This window comes from Leiobunum rupestre, chromosome 5 (genome assembly GCF_980474605.1).
Source record: "Leiobunum rupestre chromosome 5, qqLeiRupe1.1.hap1, whole genome shotgun sequence".
In the NCBI taxonomy this organism is placed as follows: Eukaryota; Metazoa; Arthropoda; class Arachnida; order Opiliones; family Sclerosomatidae; genus Leiobunum; species Leiobunum rupestre.
Window position 1 is genome coordinate 16,371,713 of NC_143388.1, and position 19,097 is coordinate 16,390,809.

The following is a 19,097-nucleotide window of genomic DNA, read 5'->3' on the forward strand; positions in this document are numbered from 1 at the left end:
TGCCTGACGACGACGCTAGAATTGGTGTTCAATTCAATCAGTAACAAAAAGCCATAAAAAATACAATTATCGATATTAAGTAAGTTATTTGCCTTGATTTTTCATTGTTTATTTTTTTAACATTTTTTATTTTTGTTTTTTACTTTAACTAGATTTAAATTTGCAAATGTTTTAATTTTTTTTTACAATTTATTAAATAATTTTTTTTAGTATTTACGAAATTGTTAAAATATTTTTTCCCTCATGCAAACGAGGGCTATAAGTTGAAAGATATGACTTGGCCCTCGAATAAGTACAAGAACCACTGAAATAAATAAAACGTGTGAAATTGAAAATGTAGCAATTCTCGACGAGTGTGGCGATTCTTCGGATGAAGAGTGAAGTCGTCAAGTGAGAACGGGCCTCGCTGGCAGTGAACGCGGCTTAGCTAATACATAATGCAGCTCCCGGCTAAAATGCGAAGATCGTATTTAGTAATTAGCGACAAGCAAGATTCGGCGGAGGCGGTGTTTTCTTCGACACGAAGCGGCTTTCTTGTTTGGCGCCTCCTTTTTTCGGGCCGGGTCTCGCGAGCCGTCCTTCGACCCGGGAGACCCGGCAATGCCCGCGCGACACGTTGCAGTCGCGAACGGCCCGGACCCTGGCTTCTTAGCGGCCCTGATGGCGAATAAAGTAAAGAGCTTGTTAAGTAGCTAACTATGATTAATGGTTATTGGAAGGTCCCGCCACGCGTCATCGCCCTAAAGTTTGTATTTGTCACGAGCCCCCCTGGCGGCCAAAAGGTCGAGTCTTGTAGGTCCCTTCCCAGAAAGAACTTTCTTAGCCGAGAGTAAATAAAAGTAGCCTCGACCTAACATCGCTCGCCACCCCCATCTGACGGCGGGGAATGAAATTATTTCGCCGGGTCACTAAACACGCTTGGATCTTTTTTATTTCTTGAATAAATTAAGTGAACGTAGATGCTTTTGTTTTTCTATTTTGGGGATAACATTTTTATTCGCTTTCGTGTTTTGCAGTTTCTTTTTTCTTACCCCGAGATATTCTGGCTTAATTAGCCCGCTTTGCTCTCTCAAAGATAATTTTGTAAGGAAGAATAATTGTTTCTGTACCAGGACTTTGACACTTTTCCGTTTCAATTGTTCAGGTTTTTTTTGTATTCTGTTGTAAAGAAATATTAAATGTTTCAAATTCGGAGATTTTTTTGTCCGTTCGATATTAAGATTAATTGTTCGTGATTAGTTTCCGATTTTGGGATTTCTAATTTAGTCCTTAATTTAGTCGTAAAATTCCAATTGAAAAAGATACTATTTTCGACAATATTGTTGCCTTCGTGTCTTCATAAATCAACTTTGTTGCATCCTTTATTTATTTAGTTTCCTCTCTGTGCCTTAAAGGGCTACAGTGATGTTTGAAATAATCTGAGTGAGGATCAAGTAGCTCCTCCCTTTTCCGTACTTTTTGATAGGAAATCCATATTCTTAGATTATTCTTGTCCTATTTCCGGTGGTCGCGCGGGTAAACTATGAGAATTTAAATGCCGGTGTAGGGAAAATTAATAGATAGTTTGAACAACTTTCGAAAACGAGTAAACGTGAACGTCTACGTCACTCTCCGACGTTAGGGTATCATGAGATAGTATACCAAATGGGTCGACCTAAGTTGAAAACTGTAAATTCCTAAATATAAAAACAAACATTCATCTTTATATATTAGATATCGTATATCTAATATATACGATATATATGAAACACTCTATTACCATCAAAACTTGTTGTTCTTCATAAGAAGAAAAGTGGTTTTTCGGAGTTTCTATCGTAGTTGGAAGCAACTGATCATTCCCAGAGTGTCTCAGAAAACACAAAGAAAGTGCCTAAATTAATAGTGTAATTATTAGAAGACCATTAATTATGCATAATGATAGTGCAACGGGATGGAACGAATATCGACAAGGTAGAAGAATCCAATCTATTCCTTTCACAGCGACGGGGGACCCCAAGAACCGCAGGTAACACCCAAGGGCAGGCTCAATGCTTCGTCGTGAGACTAGGAACAGATGCAAGTCGACAGGTTTTCACTCTCGTCTAAAAAAGAGAGCTATCGAGCTCCGATGAGTGGAAAGCCCACGCCTTTTTTCTTATCTAATATAGTGCCCCTGGTCTACAATACCCTGACGAATCAGCGGACACCAACCGTTTAGTTTTCGGTTTGACAGACTTTACCTCCTTTCGGGTCTCGAACACGCTGTCAGATAGTGTAGCCATAATATTCAAGGCAGCCGAAGGGGGTCCCCCGCTCTGACGGGGACGGTCTGTATTATTGAAAGTGTACTCCTTTAGGCTAGCTTCTCTTCGCTGCTTCGGCTCTACTTTTGTCGAGAAGCGCCTCAAAATGTGATCAATTATAGGACGTATTTCGGTGCCCGTAATTTTCATATATGGCAAATTATATTGATCGAAGTAGGTCCCGTTGCCACGATGGCCATATTTAGACTTTGCCCTATGTGCTAATAAACATTTATGAGTAAATTTTAACTGTTAGCGGGTTTAGAACTTGTTCGATCTATCGCGAGCAGCTGTATTAGTAATCAGAAATTCTTCCAAGGTGTGATCAAATGGTATTTTGAAACACTACGAACAAGAATAGTAGTAGGAAAAGTTCGGACTGTATTGAATCAAGTTTAAGTTGGTTTGAATTCCAGTTTTGACCAATGAAATCGAGAAAAATTTACCATAAAATCTGGTTTCAAATGAAAGTGTGTCAACTACCCAAAATATATTGAGTGTAAGTCTTCCAAAAAGTGTATCAACGTTTTCTGGTCCAATTAGTTGGTTGCCCAACTGATTGCCCCTTAGCAGTGCTATAGCCAATTGTGACGAATGGTACTTGGCAACCTCCATAAACAGCAGTAATAGTCATTAAGGTCTCCAGTAAAGTCTCCAAATGTAACCAAAAATATTTCGAAACCCCTAACAACAGTAGTAGTCAGTAAGATCTCCAAATGTGACCAATGGTACTTGAAAACCTCCATAACAACAGTAGTATGTCAGTTAGGTCTCCAAATGTGATCAACAAATATTTGGAAACCCCAACAACAGTAGTAATCAGTAAGGTCTCCAAATGTGACCAAAGGTACTTGGAAACATAAATCAACAACAGTAGTAGACAGTAAAATCTCCAAATATGACCAATGGTATTTGAAAACCCCAATCAACAACAGTAGTAGACAGTAAAATCTCCAAATATGACCAATGGTATTTGAAAACCCCAATCAACAACAGTAGTAGACAGTAAAATCTCCAAATATGACCAATGGTACTTGAAAACCCCAATCAACAACAGTAGTAGACAGTAAAATCTCCAAATATGACCAATGGTACTTGAAAACCCCAATCAACAACAGTAGTAGACAGTAAAATCTCCAAATATGACCAATGGTACTTGAAAACCTCAATCAACAACAGTAGTAGACAGTAAGATCTCCAAATGACCAAAGGTAGTTTAGAAACCCCTATCAATTATATATCGAACTTTGACCTTATGCGTATAAATTTTCTCTTTTTATGAAACTCCCTTGGTCCATATTATTTTTAAAAAGATTATATTTTATAAATTTTAAATATAGCGTATCTCGATACTTTTTTAAAGTCGTTGGAGTAGACGCACTCAACGCCATATTAGATTATAATAATCTGGTTAGGAGAAGAACCAGGCTGGTAATTATGATTTTGTCCTCCAATTATAACGGTATGTAAAAGTAGTAATTCGGGGAATTGATTTCCCGTCAAAAGTGTTTCTCTCCGACCCTCGTCGCGGGTTTCGGATCGAAAAACGAAAGTGACGTTGAAAAAGCTTATAGTGAAATTTCAACGTCACAAGCGCCCTCACCCGGTGACGTACATAAATATCAAAGCCATTTTTAATGAGTTTTTCCATCCCTCGTTCTTACCTTATTCGCCGTCGAAGTCACTCGATAGAAAATGAGCGGCCAAACATTTTTATTAATACACGCACTTTATTTCGAGTTTTTTTTTATTTTCTCTTATGTCATTCATATATTTTCATATATGCTTTTGTTTTGATTGTCATTGCCAGAGAAAAACAACTAGAATTTGAGTAATTGACATTAAAATGAAAACGAATCTAGAGTTTCTGAACTCTACGGTTTATTAACCCTTTAAATTACGCAAAGTCCAAGTAAAAACATTAGTAAATTTAAGATTAACCAGTCTTGTAAATTTCCTGTTAACCACCCTTGGAAATTTTCTGTTAACCTGCCTTGGGAATTTTCGATCAACCTGCCTAGCACATTTTCTGTTAACGTGCCTTGTAAATTTTCTGTTAACCTGCCTTGCAAATTTTCTGTTAACCTGCCTTGGGAATTTTCGAACAACCTGCCTAGCACATTTTCTGTTAACGTGCCTTGTAAATTTTCTGTTAACCTGCCTTGCAAATTTTCTTTTAACCTGCCTTGCAAATTTTCGATCAACCAGCCTGGTACATTTTCTGTTAGCGTGCCTTGTAAATTTTCTGTTAACCTGCCTTGCAAATTTTCTGTTAACCAGCCTTGCAAATTTTCGATCAACCAGCCTGGCACATTTTCTGTTAACGTGCCTTGTAAATTTTCTGGTAACCTGTCTTACAAATTTTCGATCAACCAGCCTGGCAAATTTTTAGATTAACAAGCCTTGCAAATTTTCGATCAACACGCCTTGTAAATTACATCGACTGAAACACCATAATGTGCAATTTTATTTAAAATTTTAAAAACTAATTTTATAATATTTATAATTTTCTAAATCGCAGATATATTTTGCAAGCAGCTAGAAAGCTAACGTGTTTGATAATGACAGTAATACCCTGGTTTAAAAACGACTAGGTCAAGTAAACCAAAGTTGATATTATACAGTGCATTTCAGCAAACCCGGTTTTGAAAAGGCTATACTCCTTTATACACCACAGTCTATTTTATGCAAAAATATATTTAAAAATAAATTTCGGTTAATACAAAATCCGTAAAAATATTATCACCATCCTAAAATGACCTTCTGAACTATAATAGCTCGTCTCTAAAGCGCTTTTGGGAAAGAGTAATCGTATCTCTCTCATAAGCCTAAATTCGATTCAGAAAATATCCCGTCTCTACACTTCGTTTTATCCAGGCTCTCTTTGGCCAGGCCTGTCGACAGTATTCTTTTGTAGTATTTCATTTTTTCCTTCTTTTTGCATACGGGGAAAAACGCTTTCTTGTTACCATGACAATATCTCCGCTTGAGAGGAAGGCAACTTTCTCTTTCTCCGGATGGGATCAAATGAAAGCGAGCTCGGCCTGTCAATACGGAGCCCTGAGAAGAAGGGCTTTAGCGCCGCGGATTATTTCGACGAATATAAATAGGACGCCAAACATTCTTCTCTCTCTCTCTGGCGTTGCCAGCAGCTGATATATTTTCTCTAATCAACACTCCAAATACCGGGGATAGGGGGGGCTTACTTTCTTCTTTTATCTCGCCGATGATCGCGATAAGGGCTTTTGCCTCTTAAGATCAACTGGAATTGATTTCATCTATTTGCTTTTCGGCAGTACAATCTGACTCGAACGCGTATAATTTACCTCGTAAGATTTTGGAGTTTGATGCTTGATGTACTTCCGTATAGATGGCGTTAAAAGGCGAGATCCTGTAAATTAGTTTCTCTTTGAACACCAGTGTAAGACGTGTGAAACACTTCTACAGGGGTACAATTTGACTAGAACGTATTATCATCCTTGTATAATTACGTTGTAAGATTTTGGAGTTTGATGGCGTTAGTACAGTGGCGTAGCTAGGGGAGGGCGGCGGGGGCTACCCACACCGGGTGCCACCCGTTGGGGGCTGTTTTGGGGGTGACACCTGACGGTGAAAAAATTAAAACTTGAACACTTTTACAGGCGCAAAATTTAATCGAAATTAAAAAATCAATTTCAAAATTGAATGGGATTACATATTTTCGAAATCTATAAACATTCAAATTTTAGATTGTTTTAAATACAAATACTTATTAAATAAATCAGCCTACTCGCAGAGTTATTTTTTGATTTAGGTTCATCGCAGAGTAAGTTACCCTTTTTACTATAGGCAAAAGTCCGACCAAGGTTAAGACTATAAAGTTGCATTGAACGTCTGCTCAAACCAAATAGAGCAAGCAGCAACGTTCAATACCCTTTGCAACGGTCAGTTGGACCAATTAAGCGGCTCTCGTGTTTCAATCAATATAATTCGGGGGCTAATTTGGACTGCACCCTTCTCAAATTCATTCGTCCTCTTAACAGGGACCAGGGACATGTCCAAGAAATAGGCAAGTCCCCCCCATTGTAGCCGGGGACGGAGATGGGAGTTGAAAGAAGGTGAAAACCAGAAATTAGAGGAATATCGGGGAAAGGTTGGTAGTGGCTAAATCACATAACTGGGATAGTCACGACAGGATTGCTGTGGCGTCGGTTTTAATCTGATTATAAGTTGCGGACTGGTGGCCGCCGAATATCACGTTTCCCTAATGGGGAGGCTGAGGAGGTTCACCCTAAACTAACTAGGAAAAGGAGTAGCGCGTGTTTTTAAAATTGTTTCGCGAAATTTCACCCAGCTTTTCTAATGGCGCCCGGTACCTTTTCGCTAATTGAGTTGGTGCTAAAAGTTACTGAAAGCGAGTTAACAAATTGGGCTTCCAAGAACAGAGCTGCCGCCAAGCGAATGAAAGACCACCCGATTAATATTTACTAAGGTTTCTTCGTTTCACCTTTCGTTGCCGATTTCCCACTAAAGTTAATTAGCACGTTCTACAAATCTTGTTTGGTTTAATTTTGGAATTAAAAGAGTTTATTGAATTTTTGGTTTTAAAAATGTTTATTTCCTTTTGCTAAAATTGAATTTATTACCGACTCTCTTTGCCAAATATTTTTCATGGTTTCGTTCATTAATTTAAGCTCTTTGTTTCGAGTATATTTAGATTTTTTACGAACATAATGGGAAATTTTTTAATTAAATATTGTTTTTAAGAAAGTTATTATTCGTCTTTATTTCAAAAGTATCAACAAAAATTAATTTATTTATACTTAAGGATAATGATTATGTTGAGAAGATTTGTAGCGTTGCTCGGAATCCTCTTCACGCTCGAAGACTAAGATTCTAAAAATATTTAAAAGTATCTCATGGTTTCTCTACGCGATTTGAAGACGTTTTCTCGAAAACACTAGAAGTTAGTTTCATCCCAATGTTTTTCCTTATTTATAAATCAAGTATTGGTATCAGTAATTCAGGGTGGAAATGAAAAAATAATATATTATCGAAAACCCTAGTTTCATCCCCTATTTATTTCAAAACTTTAGTTTCCATTAGGAATATTAAATTAAAAAATTTGCTGTTTTTTTGTATGAGAATGTAAGACAAAATTTGAAATTGTTTTTAACAACGTTTTCGCATTCGGGGATTATTTTGGTCCTGTATGATTCGTTATCAACAATTCACGGGGTCAAATCGACTGAGCTGAACAAGAATATTTTGGCGAATACAACATACTAGTTTAATCCCTATTTGATTTCGTATTTGTTCCAAAACTTTAGCTTCCTTCAGAAATATTTAAATGAAATTCTTCATTATAAATACCGATTCGGGGCATTCTTGTTTGGTCTTGTATTCCTTTATTTACTTTGCAAACCTAACTTGAAAGTTTTTAACTATTTAAATTCAATTTCGCATAATATATGACGCCATCCTCACCGCTAAAAGCATAGTTTCCTATTTACCTCTTTCCTCTCTGACCCAAAATCCAACGAATGTCAGCAAAGCGAAATTCAACGGGTTTCACGCGGGTAGTTTCCTACGAAAATTATTTATAATAAACACAGTAAACGTCAACGCCGTGGTTTGACATTACGAATGTAAACGCGACCCTTTCACATATCAAACAACACATTCGCCGTTTTTCTATAAGGTGGCCCGGGGTTCCGTTCGGTTTCGGTTCTTCAAGGAACAAATTGGAACCGAACCGATCAGGACAAATTGGAACCGAACTGATCCAAACAAATTGGAACCGAACCGATCAAGACAAATTGGAACCGAACCGATCAAGACAAATTGGAACCGAACTGATCCAAACAAATTGGAACCGAACCGATCAAGACAAATTGGAACCGAACCGATCAAGACAAATTGGAACCGAACTGATCCAAACAAATTGGAACCGAACCGATCAAGACAAATTGGAACCCAAGCGATCAAAAGAAATTGGAGCCAAACCGATCAAGACAAATTGGAACCGAACCGATCAAGACAAATTGTAACCGAACTGATCAAGACAAATTGGAACCGGATCGACCGAACCGAACTGAACCGGAAACCGAATTAAAAATTGGAGTTAAAACTGTAAACGACATTAAACTAAAAGTTAAACTAACTCGCGCCGCTATTTTTGTTTATTTCTCCATTTCCACATATTTAGAAGTAACGTAGAACATGCGGCGAAATAAAAAAATAGTCTAGACAAAATTAAAATAAGTAATTTCTACAATAAACGGTTTTTCCATCCGATTAAGTATGGAACACAATAGAGCATGTGATACAAATACTTTCTAAAAGTATTCGGTTCTCTCGGTTCGGTTCTACATGGCAACCCTAGTTTCTATACCAGCAAAAATTGGAGGGAAACATTACACGAGGAATTGCAAAGGGATGTGGTTTTTCATCCGGGACTGAGGAGATGAACAGGGTACTGCCTGCACATTATCCGTGCAACCGAACACATTCTTGGACGGAGTGGCGAAGTTTAGTGCACACCCGATGCTTATGTTTTTATTGCCTTTTTACAACGAGCGGGGAATCTTTTGATTTACGCGGCCATATTTTGTCGAAAATGAGTTTTTGCCAGTAAGCGGAAACAGGTTTAAGAGAGCTAAGAAAAAGGATTACGTCTCTACTAGCGGGCTTCGGGAAGAAGGGCTAGTTTTTAATAGGTTTTACGAGTCCCCAATGAGCTGCAGCGACAGAAAAAAACTAATTATTTCGCTTGTTAGCCGTCAAGTTTTGGAACTCTGTCGTTTGGAGGCGTTAATATTTAAAAAAATATTTATCGGGGAAGAGAATGCCTCTCTTTATAAACGACGCTAGGTATGTATACGTATTTTTAATGAGTTATGAAATTGCACTTTTAAATTAAAAGACTCCGTCTGGAACATTAGCTTCCGTCGAAAGATTGAACTCTCTCTGCAAAATTGGGAAAATGGCCAATGATGTGTCGGCAGGTTTGCGAAAATGAAAATTCAATATTTCGTTGAATATTTTTTTTTAAATATTGGGTCTAACCAAAATTTAGAACCTTCAGACTTGGAAGTATTATTAAATGTTTAAGTAAAGCATTACATTTCAAGTTACCATTTAAATTTCATTACCATTGAAATATTACTAGTTATATACCAGTTTCCGTTCATATATTTATATCCCATTTGTTCCGTAATTTTCCATTTTCAACCGATCGCAGCTCCCAATCTCAATCATTCCCATTTCCCTATCCCAACCATTCCCATTTCCCTATCCCAACCATTCCCATTTTCCAATCCCAACCATTCCCATTTCCCTATCCCAACCATTCCCATTTTCCAATCCCAACCATTCCCATTTCCCTATCCCAACCATTCCCATTTTCCAATCCCAACCATTCCCATTTCCCTATCCCAACCATTCCCATTTTCCAATCCCAACCATTCCCATTTCCCTATCCCAACCATTTCCATTACCCAATCCCAACTATTCCCATTTCCTAATCCCAACCAATCCCATTTCCCACTTCCATTTCCCAATCCCAACCAATCCCATTTTCCAATCCCAACCTATCCCATTTCCGAAAATCCAACCTATCAGATTTTCCAATCCCAACCATTCCCATTTTCCAAAATCCAACCTATCCCATTTTCAAATCCCAACCTATCCCATTTTCCAATCCCAACCATTCCCATTTTCCAATCCCAACCATTCCCATTTCACTTTCCCAACCATTCCCATTTTCCAATCTTAACCAATCCCATTTTCCAATCCGAATCATTCCCATATACGATCATTTCAAAAGAAAAATTATTTACCTACTACTACTGTTTGCCTATCCACCATTTCCATTTCAGTTGAATTCAGATAAATTATGTCTTTACAAATACTTGAAGCTTTATGAATCTCTGATCTTAAAACATTTCGTCTTAAAATAATGTTATTAAAGAGCTCTATAGCTTCCATAAAAATTCACTGTGGAAATTTGTTAAAAAAAAACCTGTGAAAGCTTAAGGTATTTCAACTTCAATCGTATTTTTTTTGGTTAGCATTAATATTCTCATATTGTCTCAGCGAGCATAATCGAGAGTAGTGTTTCTTTAGTGTAGGTTACGGATCGTAGCCTGGATCTGGGTCATACGTAATAGGTCTGAAAAATGTGCTCTACGACCTGAAGATAGTCGATGCGAATATCTTCTTATTCTCGTCACGTTTCCCACCGTTGTATTGAACGAAATTGAACAAGGGTCCCGGCGAACTTCAATACCAGAGATGCCTTTCGAATAGAGAGTTGGCTCAACCCCAAATCGAATGGCTCGTAAATACTGGGTAGCGTAGTAAACAACGCTACCCAGTTACTCGACAAATATCGTACGAAATGATCGTAAAATACAAATCGTTTCGGTAGTAAATCAGCGACTAAATAACCCTTCGATACGGCTTCTTCGAAAGGGCTGAGAAAAGACCATTGGATGTTTTGATTCCATATCTTCGCGAGGGGCCATATGCCCCTCAAATGGTTTTTGAACAGGTTTGCTCCCATTTTTCCACCGCTCTATTTTCCTTTCGTTTTGAATATTTAATTCGCCGGGCAACGGGTTAAAAGAGAGACGCAATTTTATTTTGGGAACGACAACCCGATTTGGAATTCCACCCGAGATCCGCGTCTTGTTCTTCCTTAAATTTTATGAAAAATGTTTCGTCGATTGATCAGTTTCTCCCAAATCTTTGGTATGCAGGGTGCGCTTATCTGCCGTTTTGTTTGTGAATTTCCTCTCGATGATAAACTGAGTTTACGATTAATAAATGATTTTATAATTGAAGGGGTATGTTAGGACTTTTTGGAGGCTAACAAAGTTGACGATTAATAAATGATTTTATGATTGAAGGGGTATGTTTGGACTTTTTGGAGGCTAAATTAAAAGTTGATCGTTGTTTGTCGATGCGAGCAATGGGCTAAGTCGCTTTAAGACTATCTAAATATGCTAATATTTGCAGTGGCTTTTAATTACATCTTCTTGTAGAGGTCAGAATATATTGCGTTCCAGTTTTGGACTAATATTAACTTAATCAGACGCGTTTTAATTAATTTGGTAGATGAGTTTGGTCAACTCTATTGCAAATATAAGGAAATAAATTTGGTGTGTTTCGCTATAATATTTCAAACATCAGGTATCTCTAAAAAAACGAAATTCGAGGAAAAATTATTTAAAAAAATAGCATTATTTAAAAATGGTTCGAAATCCATAACTTTGTAACTATATGAACGCTATTTTTGATATTGTTAGTGCAAATGGACTTTTAAGAAATCCTAAAAATACTCTTGTCAGTTTGCCTGGTTTTGGAACTTATTGTCGGATAACTTTACAACCAAGAATATATATTTTTTATTTTTAAAAGAATGAATGCTGAGACGATAACTGGCTGATTTGATTTGATTTGATTTGATAGTGAGAAAGAGCTTAAAAGAGTCTCAACATAATCGTTATCCTTCAGTAAAGATAAATAATTTCTTGATGCAAGCCAATGATAATTACTTTTGACACATTATGTATTAAAACTAAATTAATCCCTTTTAAAATTTAACCTATAATTTTGGTTAAAATCGCCATGCCCATTTTATTTCTTCGATGTTTCGAACGCGTAACTTATCATTCTTTTATTTCTAGATCTACAAGGGACTACTTTTACCCAGTGGATCTAACGACTCCTAATGGTTCCACCGGATACTAGTCAACGCGTAAGTACAATTGGCGTAAACTTTTATATAAAACGACAATGGCAATTAAGACGGACGTCGCGCGTTGAATATAGAAGATAATTTAAAATTCCCGTCTGTCAATATAAATAGTAAAACGTGTGGCCAGCAGTGAGCAAACATTGAAAGCCTTTTAGAGTTCCTTGTTTTTAATCACGTTGCAATTGGTCCGACCGTTCCAATATCATTACCCTTAGCTTTTATCAAGAAGAAATTTCACCTTCCACGGATTATTTAGCCAAAGGGGTATACACTATACTCCGCGGCGCTAGTACTAGCGAGGCCGTAAAATTAGGGGCACCGCTCACGTATGGTCCATCTTTCGTTTGAGTTGGGACAGAAAAACGATTAAGGGTGGTGGCGGGTGTGGTTCTCTCCTATCTAGGCTTTCTCCGGCGAGGTCCCGATCTATCATTTGGCGCTCCAGTTGTTTACTCCCGTCCCATAGATGTCGCTTCGTACCAGACTGCGTCTCGCCTTTTTAGTATGTATCACGCATTCCCACCGATATGATTTTATCTTTTCTTTCCTGCCTACTATACTTTTTCAATTGGTATAATATCGGACCCTCCCGATATTTGCCTTCGGACGCGTCGATACGCTTTCGGATACGAGTCATTTTCTTGAACCCCTGACGGAGATCTATCGCGCCCTAATGGCCAGATCCCAAAATAGACATGGCCAAGAACGCTCCGACCCTATTTATTATATCTTACCGATTACCCCCTACCCTTACTCGGGTCCAGGGATATGCAAATTTGCAATGAATCGTGCTCTGTTTTATTTTTGATTTGCATATATTACCGTGACGATTTTGAAAGGGTTAAACGGATAGAATCATTCTCCTTCCCCGTGGGACCTATTGATCATGTGGACCCCATATTTTCTGGTATTGGTTCGAGGCTTTCGCTAATACGTCGATGTCCATTTGAAGGGGGTGCCAGAGGAGGCTTCATTTCTTCATTCTTTCGGTCAGCTGGCGCCAAAATGTAATTAATTCTACTTACAAGTTAGGAAGACTGACTTTCAGCGTTGTTGCCAATCCCACTTATTGTCGACAGTGCGCAATTAATATATTGTCGACCGTGCGCAATTAATATATTGTCGACAGTGCGCAATTAATATAATGTCGACCGTGCGCAATTAATATATTGTCGACCGTGCGCAATTAATATATTGTCGACAGTGCGCAATTAATATAATGTCGACCGTGCGCAATTAATATATTGTCGACCGTGCGCAATTAATATATTGTCGACAGTGCGCAATTAATATAATGTCGACCGTGCGCAATTAATATATTGTCGACAGTGCGCAATTAATATAATGTCGACCGTGCGCAATTAATATATTGTCGACAGTGCGCAATTAATATATTGTCAACAGTGCGCAATTAATATATTACCGACAGTGCGCAATTAATATATTGTCGACAGTGCGCAATTAATATATTGTCAACAGTGCGCAATTAATATATTACCGACAGTGCACAATTAATATATTGACGACAGTGCGCAATTAATATATTGTCGACAGTGCGCAATTAATATATTGTCGACAGTGCGCAATTAATATATTGTCGACAGTGCGCAATTAATATATTGTCGACAGTGCACAATTAATATATTGTTGACAGTGCGCAATTAATATATTGTCGACAGTGCGCAATTAATATATTGTCGACAGTGCACAATTAATAAATTGTCGACAGTGCACAATTAATATATTGCCGACAGTGCACAATTAATATATTGTCGACAGTGCACAATTAATATATTGTCGACAGTGCGCAATGAAAATATTGTCAATAGTGCACTATTAATATATTGTCGACAGTTTTTTTATTACTAAAATTCATTTTATTTGTAAATATAATAATCAGCTAGACTAATACCCAAGGCACCACCCTAAGCCCAAGTCATCTAGCAACCATTAATGCCATTCATTTAAATATAAATATTTAAATGCTAATTAAAAAACTAGGCCTTTCAAGACCTTTTTAAGATAGTGGTGGCTTGATCATAAGGCTGAGTAGGCTTAAGCCTAGGGTCTGGAACGTGCCTATATAAGGGGGCCGAGCTGAGGCTTGAGAAAGGTCATTGGGCCTGGGTGGTATTCAATCCTTTTTAGGAAATCAAAAGTGTTCACTCTAGGGAAACATTGGACACTGTGGTCATAGTCTGGCTTTACCTCCTTATCGATTCCAACCACCTTACGTACGTCTACCTTAGCTCTAAAATCAGTTATCTAAAAAATTTTCAATTTGTAAACATTATTACGTAATAAAAAAATCTACAATATTTTTAATATTTATACAGAGTGTTTCAAAAGTTGTAGGGGGTGAATTGAGAAGTATGCCTGTTTTTTTCCCAATTTTCCTACGATGAGTTAAAAGAGCGCCAGAGAGCTTCAAAGTGTGGCCTACTAGTCCCTGGAAGTAGGCTGCAACAAGCGCAAAACCAAGCAGCATGAGTACGATGGGGAATTGAGATAAATAATAAAAAACAACTGAATAAATAAAAAAATGTGCAATGAGTTTAATTAAACACAGAAGAACAAAGTAGGAAAATGTGTTTCCCTGCTGCTTGGTTTTGCGCTTGTTGCAGCTTACTTCCAGGGGCTAGTAGACCACACTTTGAAGCTCTCTGGCGCTCTTTTAACGCCCTACAACTCCTCAAAATTTTTGCATAACCTTTCGAAACACCCGGTATTATAAGTTAAGGCTCTAATGCTTTTTCGGAAAACACCGCAATAAAAGCAATTTGAAATCCCGGAAGTATAAACCACGTTAGTGTTTACAAACTTAAATTATCGCGTATATTACTAGGCGTACCAAAGTAATATGTAACAATTAAGTAAGTTTTAATATAATTTGGACTAACAGCTTTAGAAATCATAATTTTAATTATTTGACTCCGCAACAAAATTATTCTTTTAAAACATGTGGTTTAAGTGAATAACATTAGTATTTCTAAGGGATATTTTATTGAGGTACCAGGTTCTGGAACTAACGCTTTTGTGTTAAATCGACATCTGAGTCATCTATTGGTGAAATTTGTAAACTCTTCTTTCGATTAATTATCAAAACGTGTTTGGCTATCAATGGACTACAAACCAAAAAGAAGCAGAAGCTATTTTACAAAAAACGTCATAATTTTACAAATAGTTGAAATTGGGGTTCGTTTTAATAAATCTCTATTAGTCTGTTTTGCTTCCTATTTTAATCGCCATAATTAAAAACGGATTTCGTGAAAAAATCTTAATTACTTCAACTTTGCGGCAGTACCTTAATAGAGAAGGTGCGTTGACAATCAGTAGTGCGCATTTAAATGGAATCACCCTTCCAGTCCAGCCCTTTTTGCTTTTAGTAAATTAACAAGCTCACGCCCCTTTCATATCGTCGGTGTAACATCAAAAGCGACCGTCCACGCGAGCTCTCCGAACTATTTGTCGGGGCGGATCCAGAGCTCATTAAAAGAGTGCCCCGAATATTTTGCGCCATTTCCTTCGAAGAATAACGCGCGTTACGTCTACCGGCAAACACGATTGTCCGCGTGTATTCGGTTAATCGAATTAAGGGATTCGTTTTAATCGATTAATACGTAACCGTGTCCTCCGACTCTATACCGTCCACCACCGAAAGTTCACTTTCTAGCGCGCCGAAATATACGTACGTCTCTCGTCACTCGTCAGCGCTGTGGAAGGTGTATCGTGGTGGTTCCTTCCCCGTCTGATACGGTCGAGTCCTACGGCAAAGTGGTGTAGGTCTCGGGATCGAATATTAAGGGGGTTTTCCCGCAGTTGTCTTCCCCCTCCGAAGCCCGTTACCACCGCCGACTCGCGTCCCCTTTCGCCGACTTTACTTTGCGGTGTTGAGGTCGGCCGTGGATCGACTCGGCTCTTTATAAGTTTCGTCGGCCGGTCGCCCGTTGCCTCGCTATCTCTTCTGTCCCTTTCGCTTCAGTTTCGCTCTAGCCAGCGATCAGCCCAGGTTTGCCGACTGCACGAGCCAAATACGACCGAGACAACTTGGAATACTGTTTAGAGTGTTCTTCGCTGACTGCTTCCGTCAGTGGTTTTCCTAATCCTGACGAAGGATCGGACCCCGCGCTTACGTCTATTCTTATAATATTCCGGAGAAATTCGTCTCTTTATTGACCGAAATATCGGGTCTAGGCCTTGACAATTTCGTTTGCAATTCAATCGTACATTTCTTGGACATAACGTAAGTTTCACATTTTGATATTTTTCGTGTTGTTTTTGTTTGAGTTTAGATGGATTTTTTTAAATATCAGCGTGTGTAAATAAGATTGTCTTTAAATGTTTTGTTTTCGGTGGTGATTTATTATTGAAAGACTATTTTTATTATTTTGAAGTCGGCAGTTTTGCATAACAAATATATATATATATATATATATATATATATATATATATCCCTTTTATCAGCATGTGGAATCGATTAGTTTAATTTAATTTGAATACGGTGTTATCTAGGTTCTCGTATTGCGCGCTTCGACCGGCTTTCAATAGACACAGATTTTGAATGAATCCTATTATTCGTGAGTTTCACTTTATACATAACTTAAGGTCTTGAATTTTAAAGATGAAAATCGTATTTGAGATTCACGGTGTTCGTAAAATGTCGGTCTTTGTAGGTTTTTCATATCGGAAAGATTGTTTTGAAACCAACGTTGCCGTGTTCATTCGTTTTGCTTTAAAGATAAACATTTTTTTATCGCAACAATATTTCGCGTTATTTGCGTTGGAAACTCTAACACTAGCGCACCTGGTCCAGATACAGTTAAATGTATCTTACGCAGTGGCGTAGAAACGGGGGATACGGAGGTACAATGTACCCCTTTGAAATTGGAAAGGGGTGCCAAATTGGTTTGAAAAGGGCGCCAAATTGTTTTAGAAGGGGCGCAAAAAGCCTGCCGATGAGGGGGCGCCAAATTTAGCATCCGAGCTGTACCCCTCTTAATCCAAAACTTTCCTAGCTGATCTTACGAAAAAGATTCCGGATACATGCCGTGCGTTCCGTAACGCGAGTTAATTCGTTGCGACTAAATTTTAGTTAATTAAGCATTTTAATTCGCATTTTCTGACCATATTAGACATTAAGAACATAAAATATTAGCGGGAAAAATAAACATTTAAAACTCGAATGTTAAGAACATAAATATAAAAATTGATTCTCAATAATTAAAAACCAAAATTAAACTAATGTCATTTGAAAATTAAAGATAAAAATTTAACTAATGCCATTTGAAAATTAAAGACAAAAATTAAAAATACCACTCAAAAGTGAAGAACAAAAATTCCACTCAAAAGTGAAGAACAAAACAATACCACTCAAATGTGAAGATCAAAAAAATATTACTCAAATATAAAGAACAAAAATAAAAATTAACCACTCAAAAATAAATAACAAAAATAAAAATAACCACTCAAAAGTGATGAACAAAATTAAAAATAACCACTAGAATCTTAAGAACAAAAATAAAAATAACCACTCGAATCTTAAGAACAAAAATTAAAAATAAAACATATTACCACTCATAAGTTAAATGAAAATAAAAAGAAATTGGCATTCAAAAATTAAAACTCGTTAAAAAATCTATTTGCCAGAGAGTAAGAAAGAGTGAAATTCTCTAGAGAAATATGAGATTTGTATTTTTTTTACGTTTCCCCCCTCTGTTATCCCCCATTTCTCTTTCTGGTAAACGTATATCTGAGCTAAGTGATTTTTTTAATGGAATTCTCGGGCTCCCGTAGTAGGTAGACTCTTCCTTAGCGCAGATCATTGGCTAAGGAAAATGTCTCCCCAATATATCTATCTATAGAGCCACGCTGTCTAGCCTCGTCTCGTAATCTGCTATCAATAAAAGGTTGGCCGAACGAAGCGCAGACTCGATTCTTTTTCTGGACGAGCCGTTGATTAGGTCTTAGGTGGAAAGCCCGCCGGTATATTTCCCCTTTATTCCCTCTTCGCCGTATAGCCTATCTCCAAACGGTACGATAAACGAATAGCAGAGGTCAAGCGACTTCGGGTCAAACGTTCTTCTTAGACCTTTACCTGATTTTTCTTCCGACACTATACTGTTTACGAATATAATAATAATAATAAATTTTATTTATCATTTCGATTTACAATAATTATGCGCGGGGCTAAGTCTACGCAGGAGTAATATTAGTTTAATCGCGCGCAGTTTTTTAAAAGTACTTAGAGTCTTAATAAGTCTGATTGGGTTATTACTAGTTTATTTATATTTCTGAAATCACATATGGTGTCGGTATTGAAATAGAATTCGTTGTGTAATTCATTATTAATAGACTTATAGATAAAAACAAGTGAACTATAATTGATTATTTGTGACATGGTTAACAAGTTCAATGAAGAAAATATCTTATTTTTTTCTCACATTTTTCGATTCGTTTTCGAGGATTTTCTTGTTTTGTTTCGTCTCTAAAATTTCACGCCTTCAGAAAAACTATTTTAGAGGTTTTCTAAGATTTTTATCCTCATAGCTTTGCTATATATTTTAGAAAAGTAGGTCAAACTTTAGTTTTTTCGTCTACTGCGATACGTTTTTTAAAGGTACGAAATTCTTCCATTTCTACCGCCTCCTAGCGTTATTGCAAGTTGAATTTCCGTGTAAATGTTTCAAAGAGTTTTTGTTGTTGCGTAACTATAAATAATAAAGGGTTTATGTCCAACTATTTATTGGATTGACTGTTAGAAATAAAAAATTTCTGTGAATTATCTTAATTAGTGTAAATTAAAATGAACACAAAGTAGAAATGTAAATATTTACCTGTTCAAATATTTTCTGTTGTATAATTTCAAAATTGTTATATTTTTTAAATTAAATACACCTGGAAACTTCTTTTATTAAAAACTATCACTGACCCTCTTTTTAAGTTGAATTCGTATCAGTGAAATGCAAGGCCTTTGAAATTGGCTTATAAATATATAGACCGAGGAGTTAATTCATTTATAATCTTAAACGGAATCCGAGTTAAGAGTTTCAATTTACTCAAACGAGGGCGGTTCA

The 19,097-nt window shown here is 37.1% G+C and overlaps 1 long non-coding RNA gene across 1 annotated transcript in view; it reads left to right on the plus strand.

Annotated features, from left to right (window-relative positions):
• LOC149943650 (uncharacterized) overlaps window positions 1–19,097 on the plus strand; it is a 278,012-nt gene that overhangs the window by 52,614 nt on the left and 206,301 nt on the right. The window contains exon 2 of the long non-coding RNA XR_016481060.1: window positions 11,954–12,024. This is a non-coding gene — a long non-coding RNA (uncharacterized LOC149943650). The remainder of the gene's footprint in view (window positions 1–11,953; window positions 12,025–19,097) is intronic.